Genomic DNA, 17,955 nt, shown 5'->3' with positions numbered 1-17,955 from the left:
TAGATTCTACAGAGGTCAGTGATGTGGAAGGGAGTAGATTCTACAGAGGTCAGTGATGTGGAAGGTAGTAGATTCTACACAGAGGTCAGTGAGGTGGAAGGTAGTAGATTCTACAGAGGTCAGTGATGTAGAAGGTAGTAGTTTCTACAGAGGTCAGTGATATGGAAGGTAGTAGATTCTACAGAGGTCAGTGATGTGGAAGGTGGTAGATTCTACACAGATGTCAGTGAGTTGGAAGGTAGTAGATTCTACAGAGGTCAGTGATGTAGAAGGTAGTAGTTTCTACAGAGGTCAGTGATGTGGAAGGTAGTAGATTCTACAGAGGTCAGTGATGTAGAAGGTAGTAGATTCTACACAGAGGTCAGTGATGTGGAAGGTAGTAGATTCTACAGAGGTCAGTGATGTAGAAGGTAGTAGATTCTACAGAGGTCAGTGATGTAGAAGGTAGTAGATTCTACAGAGGTCAGTGATGTGGAAGGTAGTAGATTCTACAGATGTCAGTGATGTGGAAGGTAGTAGATTCTACAGAGGTCAGTGATGTAGAAGGTAGTAGATTCTACACAGAGGTCAGTGATGTGGAAGGTAGTAGATTCTACACAGAGGTCAGTGATGTGGAAGGTAGTCGATTCTACACAGAGGTCAGTGATGTGGAAGGTAGTAGATTCTACACAGAGGTCAGTGATGTGGAAGGTAGTCGATTCTATACAGAGGTCAGTGATGTAGATTCTACAGAGGTCAGTGATGTGGAAGGTAGTAGATTCTACAGAGGTCAGTGATGTAGAAGGTAGTAGATTCTACACAGAGGTCAGTGATGTAGAAGGTAGTAGATTCTACACAGAGGTCAGTGATGTAGAAGGTAGTAGATTCTACAAAGGTCAGTGATGTTGAAGGTAGTAGTTTCTACAGAGGTCAGTGATGTGGAAGGTAGTAGTTTCTACAGAGGTCAGTGATGTGGAAGGTAGTAGTTTCTACACAGAGGTCATTGATGTGGAAGGTAGTAGATTCTACACAGAGGTCAGTGATGTGGAAGGTAGTAGATTCTACACAGAGGTCAGTGATGTGGAAGGTAGTAGATTCTACACAGAGGTCAGTGATGTGGAAGGTAGTAGATTCTACAGAGGTCAGTGATGTGGAAGGGAGTAGATTCTACAGAGGTCAGTGATGTGGAAGGTAGTAGATTCTACACAGAGGTCAGTGAGGTGGAAGGTAGTAGATTCTACAGAGGTCAGTGATGTGGAAGGTAGTAGATTCTACACAGAGGTCAGTGATGTGGAAGGTAGTAGATTCTACACAGAGGTCAGTGATGTGGAAGGTAGTAGATTCTACACAGAGGTCAGTGATGTGGAAGGTAGTAGATTCTACACAGAGGTCAGTGATGTGGAAGGTAGTAGATTCTACAGAGGTCAGTGATGTGGAAGGTAGTAGATTCTACACAGAGGTCAGTGATGTGGAAGGTAGTAGATTCTACACAGAGGTCAGTGATGTAGAAGGTAGTAGATTCTACACAGAGGTCAGTGATGTGGAAGGTAGTAGATTCTACACAGAGGTCAGTGATGTGGAAGGTAGTAGATTCTACACAGAGGTCAGTGATGTAGAAGGTAGTAGTTTCTACAGAGGTCAGTGATATGGAAGGTAGTAGATTCTACACAGAGGTCAGTGATGTGGAAGGTAGTAGATTCTTCACAGAGGTCAGTGATGTAGAAGGTAGTAGATTCTACAGAGGTCAGTGATGTGGAAGGTAGTAGTTTCTACAGAGGTCAGTGATGTGGAAGGTAGTAGATTCTACAGAGGTCAGTGAGGTGGAAGGTAGTAGATTCTACAGAGGTCAGTGATGTGGAAGGTAGTAGATTCTACAGAGGTCAGTGATGTGGAAGTTAGTATATTCTACACAGAGGTCAGTGATGTGGAAGGTAGTAGATTCTACAGAGGTCAGTGATGTGGAAGGTAGTAGATTCTACACAGAGGTCAGTTATGTGGAAGGTAGTAGATTCTACACAGAGTTCAGTGATGTGGAAGGTAGTAGATTCTACAGAGGTCAGTGATGTGGAAGGTAGTAGATTCTACAGAGGTCAGTGATGTAGAAGGTAGTAGATTCTACACAGAGGTCAGTGATGTAGAAGGTAGTAGATTCTACAAAGGTCAGTGATGTTGAAGGTAGTAGTTTCTACAGAGGTCAGTGATGTGGAAGGTAGTAGTTTCTACAGAGGTCAGTGATGTGGAAGGTAGTAGTTTCTACAGAGGTCAGTGATGTGGAAGGTAGTAGATTCTACACAGAGGTCATTGATGTGGAAGGTAGTAGATTCTACACAGAGGTCAGTGATGTGGAAGGTAGTAGATTCTACACAGAGGTCAGTGATGTGGAAGGTAGTAGATTCTACACAGAGGTCAGTGATGTGGAAGGTAGTAGATTCTACAGAGGTCAGTGATGTGGAAGGGAGTAGATTCTACAGAGGTCAGTGATGTGGAAGGTAGTAGATTCTACACAGAGGTCAGTGAGGTGGAAGGTAGTAGATTCTACAGAGGTCAGTGATGTGGAAGGTAGTAGATTCTACACAGAGGTCAGTGATGTGGAAGGTAGTAGATTCTACACAGAGGTCAGTGATGTGGAAGGTAGTAGATTCTACACAGAGGTCAGTGATGTGGAAGGTAGTAGATTCTACACAGAGGTCAGTGATGTGGAAGGTAGTAGATTCTACAGAGGTCAGTGATGTGGAAGGTAGTAGATTCTACACAGAGGTCAGTGATGTGGAAGGTAGTAGATTCTACACAGAGGTCAGTGATGTAGAAGGTAGTAGATTCTACACAGAGGTCAGTGATGTGGAAGGTAGTAGATTCTACACAGAGGTCAGTGATGTGGAAGGTAGTAGATTCTACACAGAGGTCAGTGATGTAGAAGGTAGTAGTTTCTACAGAGGTCAGTGATATGGAAGGTAGTAGATTCTACACAGAGGTCAGTGATGTGGAAGGTAGTAGATTCTTCACAGAGGTCAGTGATGTAGAAGGTAGTAGATTCTACAGAGGTCAGTGATGTGGAAGGTAGTAGTTTCTACAGAGGTCAGTGATGTGGAAGGTAGTAGATTCTACAGAGGTCAGTGAGGTGGAAGGTAGTAGATTCTACAGAGGTCAGTGATGTGGAAGGTAGTAGATTCTACAGAGGTCAGTGATGTGGAAGTTAGTATATTCTACACAGAGGTCAGTGATGTGGAAGGTAGTAGATTCTACAGAGGTCAGTGATGTGGAAGGTAGTAGATTCTACACAGAGGTCAAGTTATGTGGAAGGTAGTAGATTCTACACAGAGTTCAGTGATGTGGAAGGTAGTAGATTCTACAGAGGTCAGTGATGTGGAAGGTAGTAGATTCTACAGAGGTCAGTGATGTAGAAGGTAGTAGTTTCTACACAGAGGTCAGTGATGTGGAAGGTAGTAGATTCTACACAGAGGTCAGTGATGTGGAAGGTAGTAGATTCTACACAGAGGTCAGTGATGTGGAAGGTAGTAGATTCTTCACAGAGGTCAGTGATGTGGAAGTTAGTAGATTCTTCACAGAGGTCAGTGATGTGGAAGGTAGTAGATTCTACACAGAGGTCAGTGATGTAGAAGGTAGTAGATTCTATACAGAGGTCAGTGATGTGGAAGGTAGTAGATTCTACAGAGGTCAGTGATGTGGAAGATAGTGGATTCTACACAGAGGTCAGTGATGTGGAAGGTAGTAGATTCTACACAGAGGTCAGTGATGTGGAAGGTAGTAGATTCTACAGAGGTCAGTGATGTGGAAGGTAGTAGATTCTACAGAGGTCAGTGATGTAGAAGGTAGTAGTTTCTACACAGAGGTCAGTGATGTGGAAGGTAGTAGATTCTACACAGAGGTCAGTGATGTGGAAGGTAGTAGATTCTACACAGAGGTCAGTGATGTGGAAGGTAGTAGATTCTACACAGAGGTCAGTGATGTGGAAGGTAGTAGATTCTTCACAGAGGTCAGTGATGTGGAAGGTAGTAGATTCTTCACAGAGGTCAGTGATGTGGAAGGTAGTAGATTCTACACAGAGGTCAGTGATGTAGAAGGTAGTAGATTCTATACAGAGGTCAGTGATGTGGAAGGTAGTAGATTCTACAGAGGTCAGTGATGTGGAAGATAGTAGATTCTACAGAGGTCAGTGATGTGGAAGATAGTGGATTCTACACAGAGGTCAGTGATGTGGAAGGTAGTAGATTCTACACAGAGGTCAGTGATGTGGAAGGTAGTAGATTCTACACAGAGGTCAGTGATGTGGAAGGTAGTAGATTCTACACAGAGGTCAGTGATGTAGAAGGTAGTAGATTCTACAGAGGTCAGTGATGTGGAAGGTAGTAGTTTCTACAGAGGTCAGTGATGTGGAAGGTAGTAGATTCTACAGAGGTCAGTGAGGTGGAAGGTAGTAGATTCTACAGAGGTCAGTGATGTGGAAGGTAGTAGATTCTACAGAGTTCAGTGATGTGGAAGGTAGTAGATTCTACACAGAGGTCAGTGATGTAGAAGGTAGTAGATTCTACACAGAGGTCAGTGATGTGGAAGGTAGTAGATTCTACACAGAGGTCAGTGATGTGGAAGGTAGTAGATTCTACACAGAGGTCAGTGATGTAGAAGGTAGTAGTTTCTACAGAGGTCAGTGATATGGAAGGTAGTAGATTCTACACAGAGGTCAGTGATGTGGAAGGTAGTAGATTCTTCAGAGGTCAGTGATGTAGAAGGTAGTAGATTCTACAGAGGTCAGTGATGTGGAAGGTAGTAGTTTCTACAGAGGTCAGTGATGTGGAAGGTAGTAGATTCTACAGAGGTCAGTGAGGTGGAAGGTAGTAGATTCTACAGAGGTCAGTGATGTGGAAGGTAGTAGATTCTACACAGAGTTCAGTGATGTGGAAGGTAGTAGATTCTACAGAGGTCAGTGATGTGGAAGGTAGTAGATTCTACAGAGGTCAGTGATGTAGAAGGTAGTAGATTCTACACAGAGGTCAGTGATGTGGAAGGTAGTAGATTCTACACAGAGGTCAGTGATGTGGAAGGTAGTAGATTCTTCACAGAGGTCAGTGATGTGGAAGGTAGTAGATTCTTCACAGAGGTCAGTGATGTGGAAGGTAGTAGATTCTACACAGAGGTCAGTGATGTAGAAGGTAGTAGATTCTATACAGAGGTCAGTGATGTGGAAGGTAGTAGATTCTACAGAGGTCAGTGATGTGGCAAATAGTAGATTCTACAGAGGTCAGTGATGTGGAAGATAGTGGATTCTACACAGAGGTCAGTGATGTGGAAGGTAGTAGATTCTACACAGAGGTCAGTGATGTGGAAGGTAGTAGATTCTACACAGAGGTCAGTGATGTGGAAGGTAGTAGATTCTACACAGAGGTCAGTGATGTAGAAGGTAGTTGATTCTACAGAGGTCAGTGATGTGGAAGGTAGTAGTTTCTACAGAGGTCAGTGATGTGGAAGGTAGTAGATTCTACAGAGGTCAGTGAGGTGGAAGGTAGTAGATTCTACAGAGGTCAGTGATGTGGAAGGTAGTAGATTCTACAGAGTTCAGTGATGTGGAAGGTAGTAGATTCTACAGAGGTCAGTGATGTGGAAGGTAGTAGATTCTACAGAGGTCAGTGATGTAGAAGGTAGTAGTTTCTACAGAGGTCAGTGATGTGGAAGGTAGTAGCTTCTACAGAGGTCAGTGATGTGGAAGGTAGTAGATTCTACAGAGGTCAGTGATGTGGAAGGTAGTAGATTCTACAGAGGTCAGTGATGTGGAAGTTAGTATATTCTACACAGAGGTCAGTGATGTGGAAGGTAGTAGATTCTACAGAGGTCAGTGATGTGGAAGGTAGTAGATTCTACACAGAGGTCAGTTATGTGGAAGGTAGTAGATTCTACACAGAGTTCAGTGATGTGGAAGGTAGTAGATTCTACAGAGGTCAGTGATGTGGAAGGTAGTAGATTCTACAGAGGTCAGTGATGTAGAAGGTAGTAGATTCTACACAGAGGTCAGTGATGTAGAAGGTAGTAGATTCTACAAAGGTCAGTGATGTTGAAGGTAGTAGTTTCTACAGAGGTCAGTGATGTGGAAGGTAGTAGTTTCTACAGAGGTCAGTGATGTGGAAGGTAGTAGTTTCTACAGAGGTCAGTGATGTGGAAGGTAGTAGATTCTACACAGAGGTCATTGATGTGGAAGGTAGTAGATTCTACACAGAGGTCAGTGATGTGGAAGGTAGTAGATTCTACACAGAGGTCAGTGATGTGGAAGGTAGTAGATTCTACACAGAGGTCAGTGATGTGGAAGGTAGTAGATTCTACAGAGGTCAGTGATGTGGAAGGGAGTAGATTCTACAGAGGTCAGTGATGTGGAAGGTAGTAGATTCTACACAGAGGTCAGTGAGGTGGAAGGTAGTAGATTCTACAGAGGTCAGTGATGTGGAAGGTAGTAGATTCTACACAGAGGTCAGTGATGTGGAAGGTAGTAGATTCTACACAGAGGTCAGTGATGTGGAAGGTAGTAGATTCTACACAGAGGTCAGTGATGTGGAAGGTAGTAGATTCTACACAGAGGTCAGTGATGTGGAAGGTAGTAGATTCTACAGAGGTCAGTGATGTGGAAGGTAGTAGATTCTACACAGAGGTCAGTGATGTGGAAGGTAGTAGATTCTACACAGAGGTCAGTGATGTAGAAGGTAGTAGATTCTACACAGAGGTCAGTGATGTGGAAGGTAGTAGATTCTACACAGAGGTCAGTGATGTGGAAGGTAGTAGATTCTACACAGAGGTCAGTGATGTAGAAGGTAGTAGTTTCTACAGAGGTCAGTGATATGGAAGGTAGTAGATTCTACACAGAGGTCAGTGATGTGGAAGGTAGTAGATTCTTCACAGAGGTCAGTGATGTAGAAGGTAGTAGATTCTACAGAGGTCAGTGATGTGGAAGGTAGTAGTTTCTACAGAGGTCAGTGATGTGGAAGGTAGTAGATTCTACAGAGGTCAGTGAGGTGGAAGGTAGTAGATTCTACAGAGGTCAGTGATGTGGAAGGTAGTAGATTCTACAGAGGTCAGTGATGTGGAAGTTAGTATATTCTACACAGAGGTCAGTGATGTGGAAGGTAGTAGATTCTACAGAGGTCAGTGATGTGGAAGGTAGTAGATTCTACACAGAGGTCAAGTTATGTGGAAGGTAGTAGATTCTACACAGAGTTCAGTGATGTGGAAGGTAGTAGATTCTACAGAGGTCAGTGATGTGGAAGGTAGTAGATTCTACAGAGGTCAGTGATGTAGAAGGTAGTAGTTTCTACACAGAGGTCAGTGATGTGGAAGGTAGTAGATTCTACACAGAGGTCAGTGATGTGGAAGGTAGTAGATTCTACACAGAGGTCAGTGATGTGGAAGGTAGTAGATTCTACACAGAGGTCAGTGATGTGGAAGTTAGTAGATTCTTCACAGAGGTCAGTGATGTGGAAGGTAGTAGATTCTACACAGAGGTCAGTGATGTAGAAGGTAGTAGATTCTATACAGAGGTCAGTGATGTGGAAGGTAGTAGATTCTACAGAGGTCAGTGATGTGGAAGATAGTGGATTCTACACAGAGGTCAGTGATGTGGAAGGTAGTAGATTCTACACAGAGGTCAGTGATGTGGAAGGTAGTAGATTCTACAGAGGTCAGTGATGTGGAAGGTAGTAGATTCTACAGAGGTCAGTGATGTAGAAGGTAGTAGTTTCTACACAGAGGTCAGTGATGTGGAAGGTAGTAGATTCTACACAGAGGTCAGTGATGTGGAAGGTAGTAGATTCTACACAGAGGTCAGTGATGTGGAAGGTAGTAGATTCTACACAGAGGTCAGTGATGTGGAAGGTAGTAGATTCTTCACAGAGGTCAGTGATGTGGAAGGTAGTAGATTCTTCACAGAGGTCAGTGATGTGGAAGGTAGTAGATTCTACACAGAGGTCAGTGATGTAGAAGGTAGTAGATTCTATACAGAGGTCAGTGATGTGGAAGGTAGTAGATTCTACAGAGGTCAGTGATGTGGAAGATAGTAGATTCTACAGAGGTCAGTGATGTGGAAGATAGTGGATTCTACACAGAGGTCAGTGATGTGGAAGGTAGTAGATTCTACACAGAGGTCAGTGATGTGGAAGGTAGTAGATTCTACACAGAGGTCAGTGATGTGGAAGGTAGTAGATTCTACACAGAGGTCAGTGATGTAGAAGGTAGTAGATTCTACAGAGGTCAGTGATGTGGAAGGTAGTAGTTTCTACAGAGGTCAGTGATGTGGAAGGTAGTAGATTCTACAGAGGTCAGTGAGGTGGAAGGTAGTAGATTCTACAGAGGTCAGTGATGTGGAAGGTAGTAGATTCTACAGAGTTCAGTGATGTGGAAGGTAGTAGATTCTACACAGAGGTCAGTGATGTAGAAGGTAGTAGATTCTACACAGAGGTCAGTGATGTGGAAGGTAGTAGATTCTACACAGAGGTCAGTGATGTGGAAGGTAGTAGATTCTACACAGAGGTCAGTGATGTAGAAGGTAGTAGTTTCTACAGAGGTCAGTGATATGGAAGGTAGTAGATTCTACACAGAGGTCAGTGATGTGGAAGGTAGTAGATTCTTCAGAGGTCAGTGATGTAGAAGGTAGTAGATTCTACAGAGGTCAGTGATGTGGAAGGTAGTAGTTTCTACAGAGGTCAGTGATGTGGAAGGTAGTAGATTCTACAGAGGTCAGTGAGGTGGAAGGTAGTAGATTCTACAGAGGTCAGTGATGTGGAAGGTAGTAGATTCTACACAGAGTTCAGTGATGTGGAAGGTAGTAGATTCTACAGAGGTCAGTGATGTGGAAGGTAGTAGATTCTACAGAGGTCAGTGATGTAGAAGGTAGTAGATTCTACACAGAGGTCAGTGATGTGGAAGGTAGTAGATTCTACACAGAGGTCAGTGATGTGGAAGGTAGTAGATTCTTCACAGAGGTCAGTGATGTGGAAGGTAGTAGATTCTTCACAGAGGTCAGTGATGTGGAAGGTAGTAGATTCTACACAGAGGTCAGTGATGTAGAAGGTAGTAGATTCTATACAGAGGTCAGTGATGTGGAAGGTAGTAGATTCTACAGAGGTCAGTGATGTGGCAAATAGTAGATTCTACAGAGGTCAGTGATGTGGAAGATAGTGGATTCTACACAGAGGTCAGTGATGTGGAAGGTAGTAGATTCTACACAGAGGTCAGTGATGTGGAAGGTAGTAGATTCTACACAGAGGTCAGTGATGTGGAAGGTAGTAGATTCTACACAGAGGTCAGTGATGTAGAAGGTAGTTGATTCTACAGAGGTCAGTGATGTGGAAGGTAGTAGTTTCTACAGAGGTCAGTGATGTGGAAGGTAGTAGATTCTACAGAGGTCAGTGAGGTGGAAGGTAGTAGATTCTACAGAGGTCAGTGATGTGGAAGGTAGTAGATTCTACAGAGTTCAGTGATGTGGAAGGTAGTAGATTCTACAGAGGTCAGTGATGTGGAAGGTAGTAGATTCTACAGAGGTCAGTGATGTAGAAGGTAGTAGTTTCTACAGAGGTCAGTGATGTGGAAGGTAGTAGCTTCTACAGAGGTCAGTGATGTGGAAGGTAGTAGATTCTACAGAGGTCAGTGATGTGGAAGGTAGTAGATTCTACAGAGGTCAGTGATGTGGAAGGTAGTAGATTCTACAGAGGTCAGTGATGTGGAAGGTAGTAGATTCTACACAGAGGTCAGTGATGTGGAAGGTAGTAGATTCTACAGAGGTCAGTGATGTGGAAGGTAGTAGATTCTACAGAGGTCAGTGATGTGGAAGGTAGTAGATTCTACAGAGGTCAGTGATGTGGAAGGTAGTAGATTCTACAGAGGTCAGTGATGTGGAAGGTAGTAGATTCTACAGAGGTCAGTGATGTGGAAGGTAGTAGATTCTACACAGAGGTCAGTGATGTGGAAGGTAGTAGATTCTACACAGAGGTCAGTGAGGTGGAAGGTAGTAGATTCTACAGAGGTCAGTGATGTGGAAGGTAGTAGATTCTACACAGAGGTCAGTGATGTGGAAGGTAGTAGATTCTACACAGAGGTCAGTGATGTGGAAGGTAGTAGATTCTATACAGAGGTCAGTGATGTGGAAGGTAGTAGATTCTACACAGAGGTCAGTGATGTGGAAGGTAGTAGATTCTACAGAGGTCAGTGATGTGGAAGGTAGTAGATTCTACACAGAGGTCAGTGATGTGGAAGGTAGTAGATTCTACACAGAGGTCAGTGATGTAGAAGGTAGTAGATTCTACACAGAGGTCAGTGATGTGGAAGGTAGTAGATTCTACACAGAGGTCAGTGATGTGGAAGGTAGTAGATTCTACACAGAGGTCAGTGATGTAGAAGGTAGTAGTTTCTACAGAGGTCAGTGATATGGAAGGTAGTAGATTCTACACAGAGGTCAGTGATGTGGAAGGTAGTAGATTCTTCACAGAGGTCAGTGATGTAGAAGGTAGTAGATTCTACAGAGGTCAGTGATGTGGAAGGTAGTAGTTTCTACAGAGGTCAGTGATGTGGAAGGTAGTAGATTCTACAGAGGTCAGTGAGGTGGAAGGTAGTAGATTCTACAGAGGTCAGTGATGTGGAAGGTAGTAGATCTACAGAGGTCAGTGATGTGGAAGTTAGTATATTCTACACAGAGGTCAGTGATGTGGAAGGTAGTAGATTCTACAGAGGTCAGTGATGTGGAAGGTAGTAGATTCTACACAGAGGTCAGTGATGTGGAAGGTAGTAGATTCTACACAGAGTTCAGTGATGTGGAAGGTAGTAGATTCTACAGAGGTCAGTGATGTGGAAGGTAGTAGATTCTACACAGAGGTCAGTGATGTGGAAGGTAGTAGATTCTTCACAGAGGTCAGTGATGTGGAAGTTAGTAGATTCTTCACAGAGGTCAGTGATGTGGAAGGTAGTAGATTCTACACAGAGGTCAGTGATGTAGAAGGTAGTAGATTCTATACAGAGGTCAGTGATGTGGAAGGTAGTAGATTCTACAGAGGTCAGTGATGTGGAAGATAGTGGATTCTACACAGAGGTCAGTGATGTGGAAGGTAGTAGATTCTACACAGAGGTCAGTGATGTGGAAGGTAGTAGTTTCTACAGAGGTCAGTGATGTGGAAGGTAGTAGATTCTACAGAGGTCAGTGAGGTGGAAGGTAGTAGATTCTACAGAGGTCAGTGATGTGGAAGGTAGTAGATTCTACAGAGGTCAGTGATGTAGAAGGTAGTAGTTTCTACAGAGGTCAGTGATGTGGAAGGTAGTAGCTTCTACAGAGGTCAGTGATGTGGAAGGTAGTAGATTCTACAGAGGTCAGTGATGTGGAAGGTAGTAGATTCTACAGAGGTCAGTGATGTGGAAGGTAGTAGATTCTACACAGAGGTCAGTGATGTGGAAGGTAGTAGATTCTACAGAGGTCAGTGATGTGGAAGGTAGTAGATTCTACAGAGGTCAGTGATGTGGAAGGTAGTAGATTCTACACAGAGGTCAGTGAGGTGGAAGGTAGTAGATTCTACAGAGGTCAGTGATATAGAAGGTAGTAGTTTCTACAGAGGTCAGTGATGTGGAAGGTAGTAGATTCTACAGAGGTCAGTGATGTAGAAGGTAGTAGTTTCTACAGAGGTCAGTGATGTAGAAGGTAGTAGTTTCTACAGAGGTCAGTGAGGTGGAAGGTAGTAGATTCTACAGAGGTCAGTGATGTGGAAGGTAGTAGATTCTACACAGAGGTCAGTGATGTAGAAGGTAGTAGATTCTACACAGAGGTCAGTGATGTGGAAGGTAGTAGATTCTACAGAGGTCAGTGATGTAGAAGGTAGTAGATTCTACAGAGGTCAGTGATGTAGAAGGTAGTAGATTCTACAGAGGTCAGTGATGTGGAAGGTAGTAGATTCTACAGAGGTCAGTGATGTAGAAGGTAGTAGATTCTACAGAGGTCAGTGATGTGGAAGGTAGTAGATTCTACAGAGGTCAGTGATGTGGAAGGTAGTAGATTCTACAGAGGTCAGTGATGTGGAAGGTAGTCGATTCTACACAGAGGTCAGTGATGTGGAAGGTAGTAGATTCTACAGAGGTCAGTGATGTGGAAGGTAGTAGATTCTACAGAGGTCAGTGATGTGGAAGGTAGTCGATTCTACACAGAGGTCAGTGATGTGGAAGGTAGTAGATTCTACACAGAGGTCAGTGATGTAGAAGGTAGTAGATTCTACACAGAGGTCAGTGATGTAGAAGGTAGTAGTTTCTACAGAGTTCAGTGATGTGGAAGGTAGTAGATTCTACAGAGGTCAGTGATGTGGAAGGTAGTAGATTCTACAGAGGTCAGTGATGTAGAAGGTAGTAGTTTCTACACAGAGGTCAGTGATGTGGAAGGTAGTAGATTCTACACAGAGGTCAGTGATGTGGAAGGTAGTAGATTCTACACAGAGGTCAGTGATGTGGAAGGTAGTAGATTCTTCACAGAGGTCAGTGATGTGGAAGTTAGTAGATTCTTCACAGAGGTCAGTGATGTGGAAGGTAGTAGATTCTACACAGAGGTCAGTGATGTAGAAGGTAGTAGATTCTATACAGAGGTCAGTGATGTGGAAGGTAGTAGATTCTACAGAGGTCAGTGATGTGGAAGATAGTGGATTCTACACAGAGGTCAGTGATGTGGAAGGTAGTAGATTCTACACAGAGGTCAGTGATGTGGAAGATAGTAGATTCTACACAGAGGTCAGTGATGTGGAAGGTAGTAGATTCTATACAGAGGTCAGTGATGTGGAAGGTAGTAGATTCTACACAGAGGTCAGTGATGTGGAAGGTAGTAGATTCTACAGAGGTCAGTGATGTGGAAGGTAGTAGATTCTACACAGAGGTCAGTGATGTGGAAGGTAGTAGATTCTACACAGAGTTCAGTGATGTGGAAGGTAGTAGATTCTACACAGAGGTCAGTGATGTGGAAGGTAGTAGATTCTACACAGAGGTCAGTGAGGTGGAAGGGAGTAGATTCTACAGAGGTCAGTGATGTAGAAGGTAGTAGTTTCTACAGAGGTCAGTGATGTGGAAGGTAGTAGATTCTACAGAGGTCAGTGATGTGGAAGGTAGTAGATTCTACACAGAGGTCAGTGAGGTGGAAGGTAGTAGATTCTACAGAGGTCAGTGATATAGAAGGTAGTAGTTTCTACAGAGGTCAGTGATGTGGAAGGTAGTAGATTCTACAGAGGTCAGTGATGTAGAAGGTAGTAGTTTCTACAGAGGTCAGTGATGTAGAAGGTAGTAGTTTCTACAGAGGTCAGTGAGGTGGAAGGTAGTAGATTCTACAGAGGTCAGTGATGTGGAAGGTAGTAGATTCTACACAGAGGTCAGTGATGTAGAAGGTAGTAGATTCTACACAGAGGTCAGTGATGTGGAAGGTAGTAGATTCTACAGAGGTCAGTGATGTAGAAGGTAGTAGATTCTACAGAGGTCAGTGATGTAGAAGGTAGTAGATTCTACAGAGGTCAGTGATGTGGAAGGTAGTAGATTCTACAGAGGTCAGTGATGTGGAAGGTAGTAGATTCTACAGAGGTCAGTGATGTAGAAGGTAGTAGATTCTACACAGAGGTCAGTGATGTGGAAGGTAGTCGATTCTATACAGAGGTCAGTGATGTAGATTCTACAGAGGTCAGTGATGTGGAAGGTAGTAGATTCTACAGAGGTCAGTGATGTAGAAGGTAGTAGATTCTACACAGAGGTCAGTGATGTAGAAGGTAGTAGATTCTACACAGAGGTCAGTGATGTAGAAGGTAGTAGATTCTACAAAGGTCAGTGATGTTGAAGGTAGTAGTTTCTACAGAGGTCAGTGATGTGGAAGGTAGTAGTTTCTACAGAGGTCAGTGATGTGGAAGGTAGTAGATTCTTCACAGAGGTCAGTGATGTGGAAGGTAGTAGATTCTTCACAGAGGTCAGTGATGTGGAAGGTAGTAGATTCTACACAGAGGTCAGTGATGTAGAAGGTAGTAGATTCTATACAGAGGTCAGTGATGTGGAAGGTAGTAGATTCTACAGAGGTCAGTGATGTGGAAGGTAGTAGATTCTACAGAGGTCAGTGATGTGGAAGGTAGTAGATTCTACAGAGGTCAGTGTTGTGGAAGATAGTAGATTCTACACAGAGGTCAGTGATGTGGAAGGTAGTAGATTCTACACAGAGGTCAGTGATGTGGAAGGTAGTAGATTCTACACAGAGGTCAGTGATGTGGAAGGTAGTAGATTCTACACAGAGGTCAGTGATGTGGAAGGTAGTAGATTCTATACAGAGGTCAGTGATGTGGAAGGTAGTAGATTCTACACAGAGGTCAGTGATGTGGAAGGTAGTAGATTCTACAGAGGTCAGTGATGTGGAAGGTAGTAGATTCTACACAGAGGTCAGTGATGTGGAAGGTAGTAGATTCTACACAGAGGTCAGTGATGTAGAAGGTAGTAGATTCTACACAGAGGTCAGTGATGTGGAAGGTAGTAGATTCTATACAGAGGTCAGTGATGTGGAAGGTAGTAGATTCTACACAGAGGTCAGTGATGTGGAAGGTAGTAGTTTCTACAGAGGTCAGTGATGTGGAAGGTAGTAGATTCTACACAGAGGTCAGTGATGTGGAAGGTAGTAGATTCTACAGACGTCAGTGATGTAGAAGGTAGTAGATTCTACAGAGGTCAGTGATGTAGAAGGTAGTAGATTCTACAGAGGTCAGTGATGTGGAAGGTAGTAGATTCTACAGAGGTCAGTGATGTGGAAGGTAGTAGATTCTACAGAGGTCAGTGATGTAGAAGGTAGTAGATTCTACACAGAGGTCAGTGATGTGGAAGGTAGTAGATTCTACACAGAGGTCAGTGATGTGGAAGGTAGTAGATTCTACACAGAGGTCAGTGATGTAGAAGGTAGTAGTTTCTACAGAGGTCAGTGATATGGAAGGTAGTAGATTCTACACAGAGGTCAGTGATGTGGAAGGTAGTAGATTCTTCACAGAGGTCAGTGATGTAGAAGGTAGTAGATTCTACAGAGGTCAGTGATGTGGAAGGTAGTAGTTTCTACAGAGGTCAGTGATGTGGAAGGTAGTAGATTCTACAGAGGTCAGTGAGGTGGAAGGTAGTAGATTCTACAGAGGTCAGTGATGTGGAAGGTAGTAGATTCTACAGAGGTCAGTGATGTGGAAGTTAGTATATTCTACACAGAGGTCAGTGATGTGGAAGGTAGTAGATTCTACAGAGGTCAGTGATGTGGAAGGTAGTAGATTCTACACAGAGGTCAGTGATGTGGAAGGTAGTAGATTCTACACAGAGTTCAGTGATGTGGAAGGTAGTAGATTCTACAGAGGTCAGTGATGTGGAAGGTAGTAGATTCTACACAGAGGTCAGTGATGTGGAAGGTAGTAGATTCTTCACAGAGGTCAGTGATGTGGAAGTTAGTAGATTCTTCACAGAGGTCAGTGATGTGGAAGGTAGTAGATTCTACACAGAGGTCAGTGATGTAGAAGGTAGTAGATTCTATACAGAGGTCAGTGATGTGGAAGGTAGTAGATTCTACAGAGGTCAGTGATGTGGAAGATAGTGGATTCTACACAGAGGTCAGTGATGTGGAAGGTAGTAGATTCTACACAGAGGTCAGTGATGTGGAAGGTAGTAGTTTCTACAGAGGTCAGTGATGTGGAAGGTAGTAGATTCTACAGAGGTCAGTGAGGTGGAAGGTAGTAGATTCTACAGAGGTCAGTGATGTGGAAGGTAGTAGATTCTACAGAGGTCAGTGATGTAGAAGGTAGTAGTTTCTACAGAGGTCAGTGATGTGGAAGGTAGTAGCTTCTACAGAGGTCAGTGATGTGGAAGGTAGTAGATTCTACAGAGGTCAGTGATGTGGAAGGTAGTAGATTCTACAGAGGTCAGTGATGTGGAAGGTAGTAGATTCTACACAGAGGTCAGTGATGTGGAAGGTAGTAGATTCTACAGAGGTCAGTGATGTGGAAGGTAGTAGATTCTACAGAGGTCAGTGATGTGGAAGGTAGTAGATTCTACACAGAGGTCAGTGAGGTGGAAGGTAGTAGATTCTACAGAGGTCAGTGATATAGAAGGTAGTAGTTTCTACAGAGGTCAGTGATGTGGAAGGTAGTAGATTCTACAGAGGTCAGTGATGTAGAAGGTAGTAGTTTCTACAGAGGTCAGTGATGTAGAAGGTAGTAGTTTCTACAGAGGTCAGTGAGGTGGAAGGTAGTAGATTCTACAGAGGTCAGTGATGTGGAAGGTAGTAGATTCTACACAGAGGTCAGTGATGTAGAAGGTAGTAGATTCTACACAGAGGTCAGTGATGTGGAAGGTAGTAGATTCTACAGAGGTCAGTGATGTAGAAGGTAGTAGATTCTACAGAGGTCAGTGATGTAGAAGGTAGTAGATTCTACAGAGGTCAGTGATGTGGAAGGTAGTAGATTCTACAGAGGTCAGTGATGTAGAAGGTAGTAGATTCTACAGAGGTCAGTGATGTGGAAGGTAGTAGATTCTACAGAGGTCAGTGATGTGGAAGGTAGTAGATTCTACAGAGGTCAGTGATGTGGAAGGTAGTCGATTCTACACAGAGGTCAGTGATGTGGAAGGTAGTAGATTCTACAGAGGTCAGTGATGTGGAAGGTAGTAGATTCTACAGAGGTCAGTGATGTGGAAGGTAGTCGATTCTACACAGAGGTCAGTGATGTGGAAGGTAGTAGATTCTACACAGAGGTCAGTGATGTAGAAGGTAGTAGATTCTACACAGAGGTCAGTGATGTAGAAGGTAGTAGTTTCTACAGAGTTCAGTGATGTGGAAGGTAGTAGATTCTACAGAGGTCAGTGATGTGGAAGGTAGTAGATTCTACAGAGGTCAGTGATGTAGAAGGTAGTAGTTTCTACACAGAGGTCAGTGATGTGGAAGGTAGTAGATTCTACACAGAGGTCAGTGATGTGGAAGGTAGTAGATTCTACACAGAGGTCAGTGATGTGGAAGGTAGTAGATTCTTCACAGAGGTCAGTGATGTGGAAGTTAGTAGATTCTTCACAGAGGTCAGTGATGTGGAAGGTAGTAGATTCTACACAGAGGTCAGTGATGTAGAAGGTAGTAGATTCTATACAGAGGTCAGTGATGTGGAAGGTAGTAGATTCTACAGAGGTCAGTGATGTGGAAGATAGTGGATTCTACACAGAGGTCAGTGATGTGGAAGGTAGTAGATTCTACACAGAGGTCAGTGATGTGGAAGATAGTAGATTCTACACAGAGGTCAGTGATGTGGAAGGTAGTAGATTCTATACAGAGGTCAGTGATGTGGAAGGTAGTAGATTCTACACAGAGGTCAGTGATGTGGAAGGTAGTAGATTCTACAGAGGTCAGTGATGTGGAAGGTAGTAGATTCTACACAGAGGTCAGTGATGTGGAAGGTAGTAGATTCTACACAGAGTTCAGTGATGTGGAAGGTAGTAGATTCTACACAGAGGTCAGTGATGTGGAAGGTAGTAGATTCTACACAGAGGTCAGTGAGGTGGAAGGTAGTAGATTCTACAGAGGTCAGTGATGTAGAAGGTAGTAGTTTCTACAGAGGTCAGTGATGTGGAAGGTAGTAGATTCTACAGAGGTCAGTGATGTGGAAGGTAGTAGATTCTACACAGAGGTCAGTGAGGTGGAAGGTAGTAGATTCTACAGAGGTCAGTGATATAGAAGGTAGTAGTTTCTACAGAGGTCAGTGATGTGGAAGGTAGTAGATTCTACAGAGGTCAGTGATGTAGAAGGTAGTAGTTTCTACAGAGGTCAGTGATGTAGAAGGTAGTAGTTTCTACAGAGGTCAGTGAGGTGGAAGGTAGTAGATTCTACAGAGGTCAGTGATGTGGAAGGTAGTAGATTCTACACAGAGGTCAGTGATGTAGAAGGTAGTAGATTCTACACAGAGGTCAGTGATGTGGAAGGTAGTAGATTCTACAGAG

The 17,955-nt window shown here is 43.5% G+C and overlaps 1 protein-coding gene across 1 annotated transcript in view; it reads left to right on the top strand.

Annotated features, from left to right (window-relative positions):
- Nucleotides 1-17,955, top strand: part of LOC106596840 (dual specificity mitogen-activated protein kinase kinase 5) — a 176,332-nt gene that overhangs the window by 66,854 nt on the left and 91,523 nt on the right. The gene's annotated exons all lie outside the window — the stretch shown is intronic.

Source organism: Salmo salar, chromosome 26 (assembly GCF_965601325.2).
Source record: "Salmo salar chromosome 26, fSalSal1, whole genome shotgun sequence".
NCBI lineage: Eukaryota > Metazoa > Chordata > Actinopteri > Salmoniformes > Salmonidae > Salmo > Salmo salar.
Note: the sequence above shows the minus strand (reverse complement) of the source record. Positions and strands in the feature narration are given on the sequence as shown.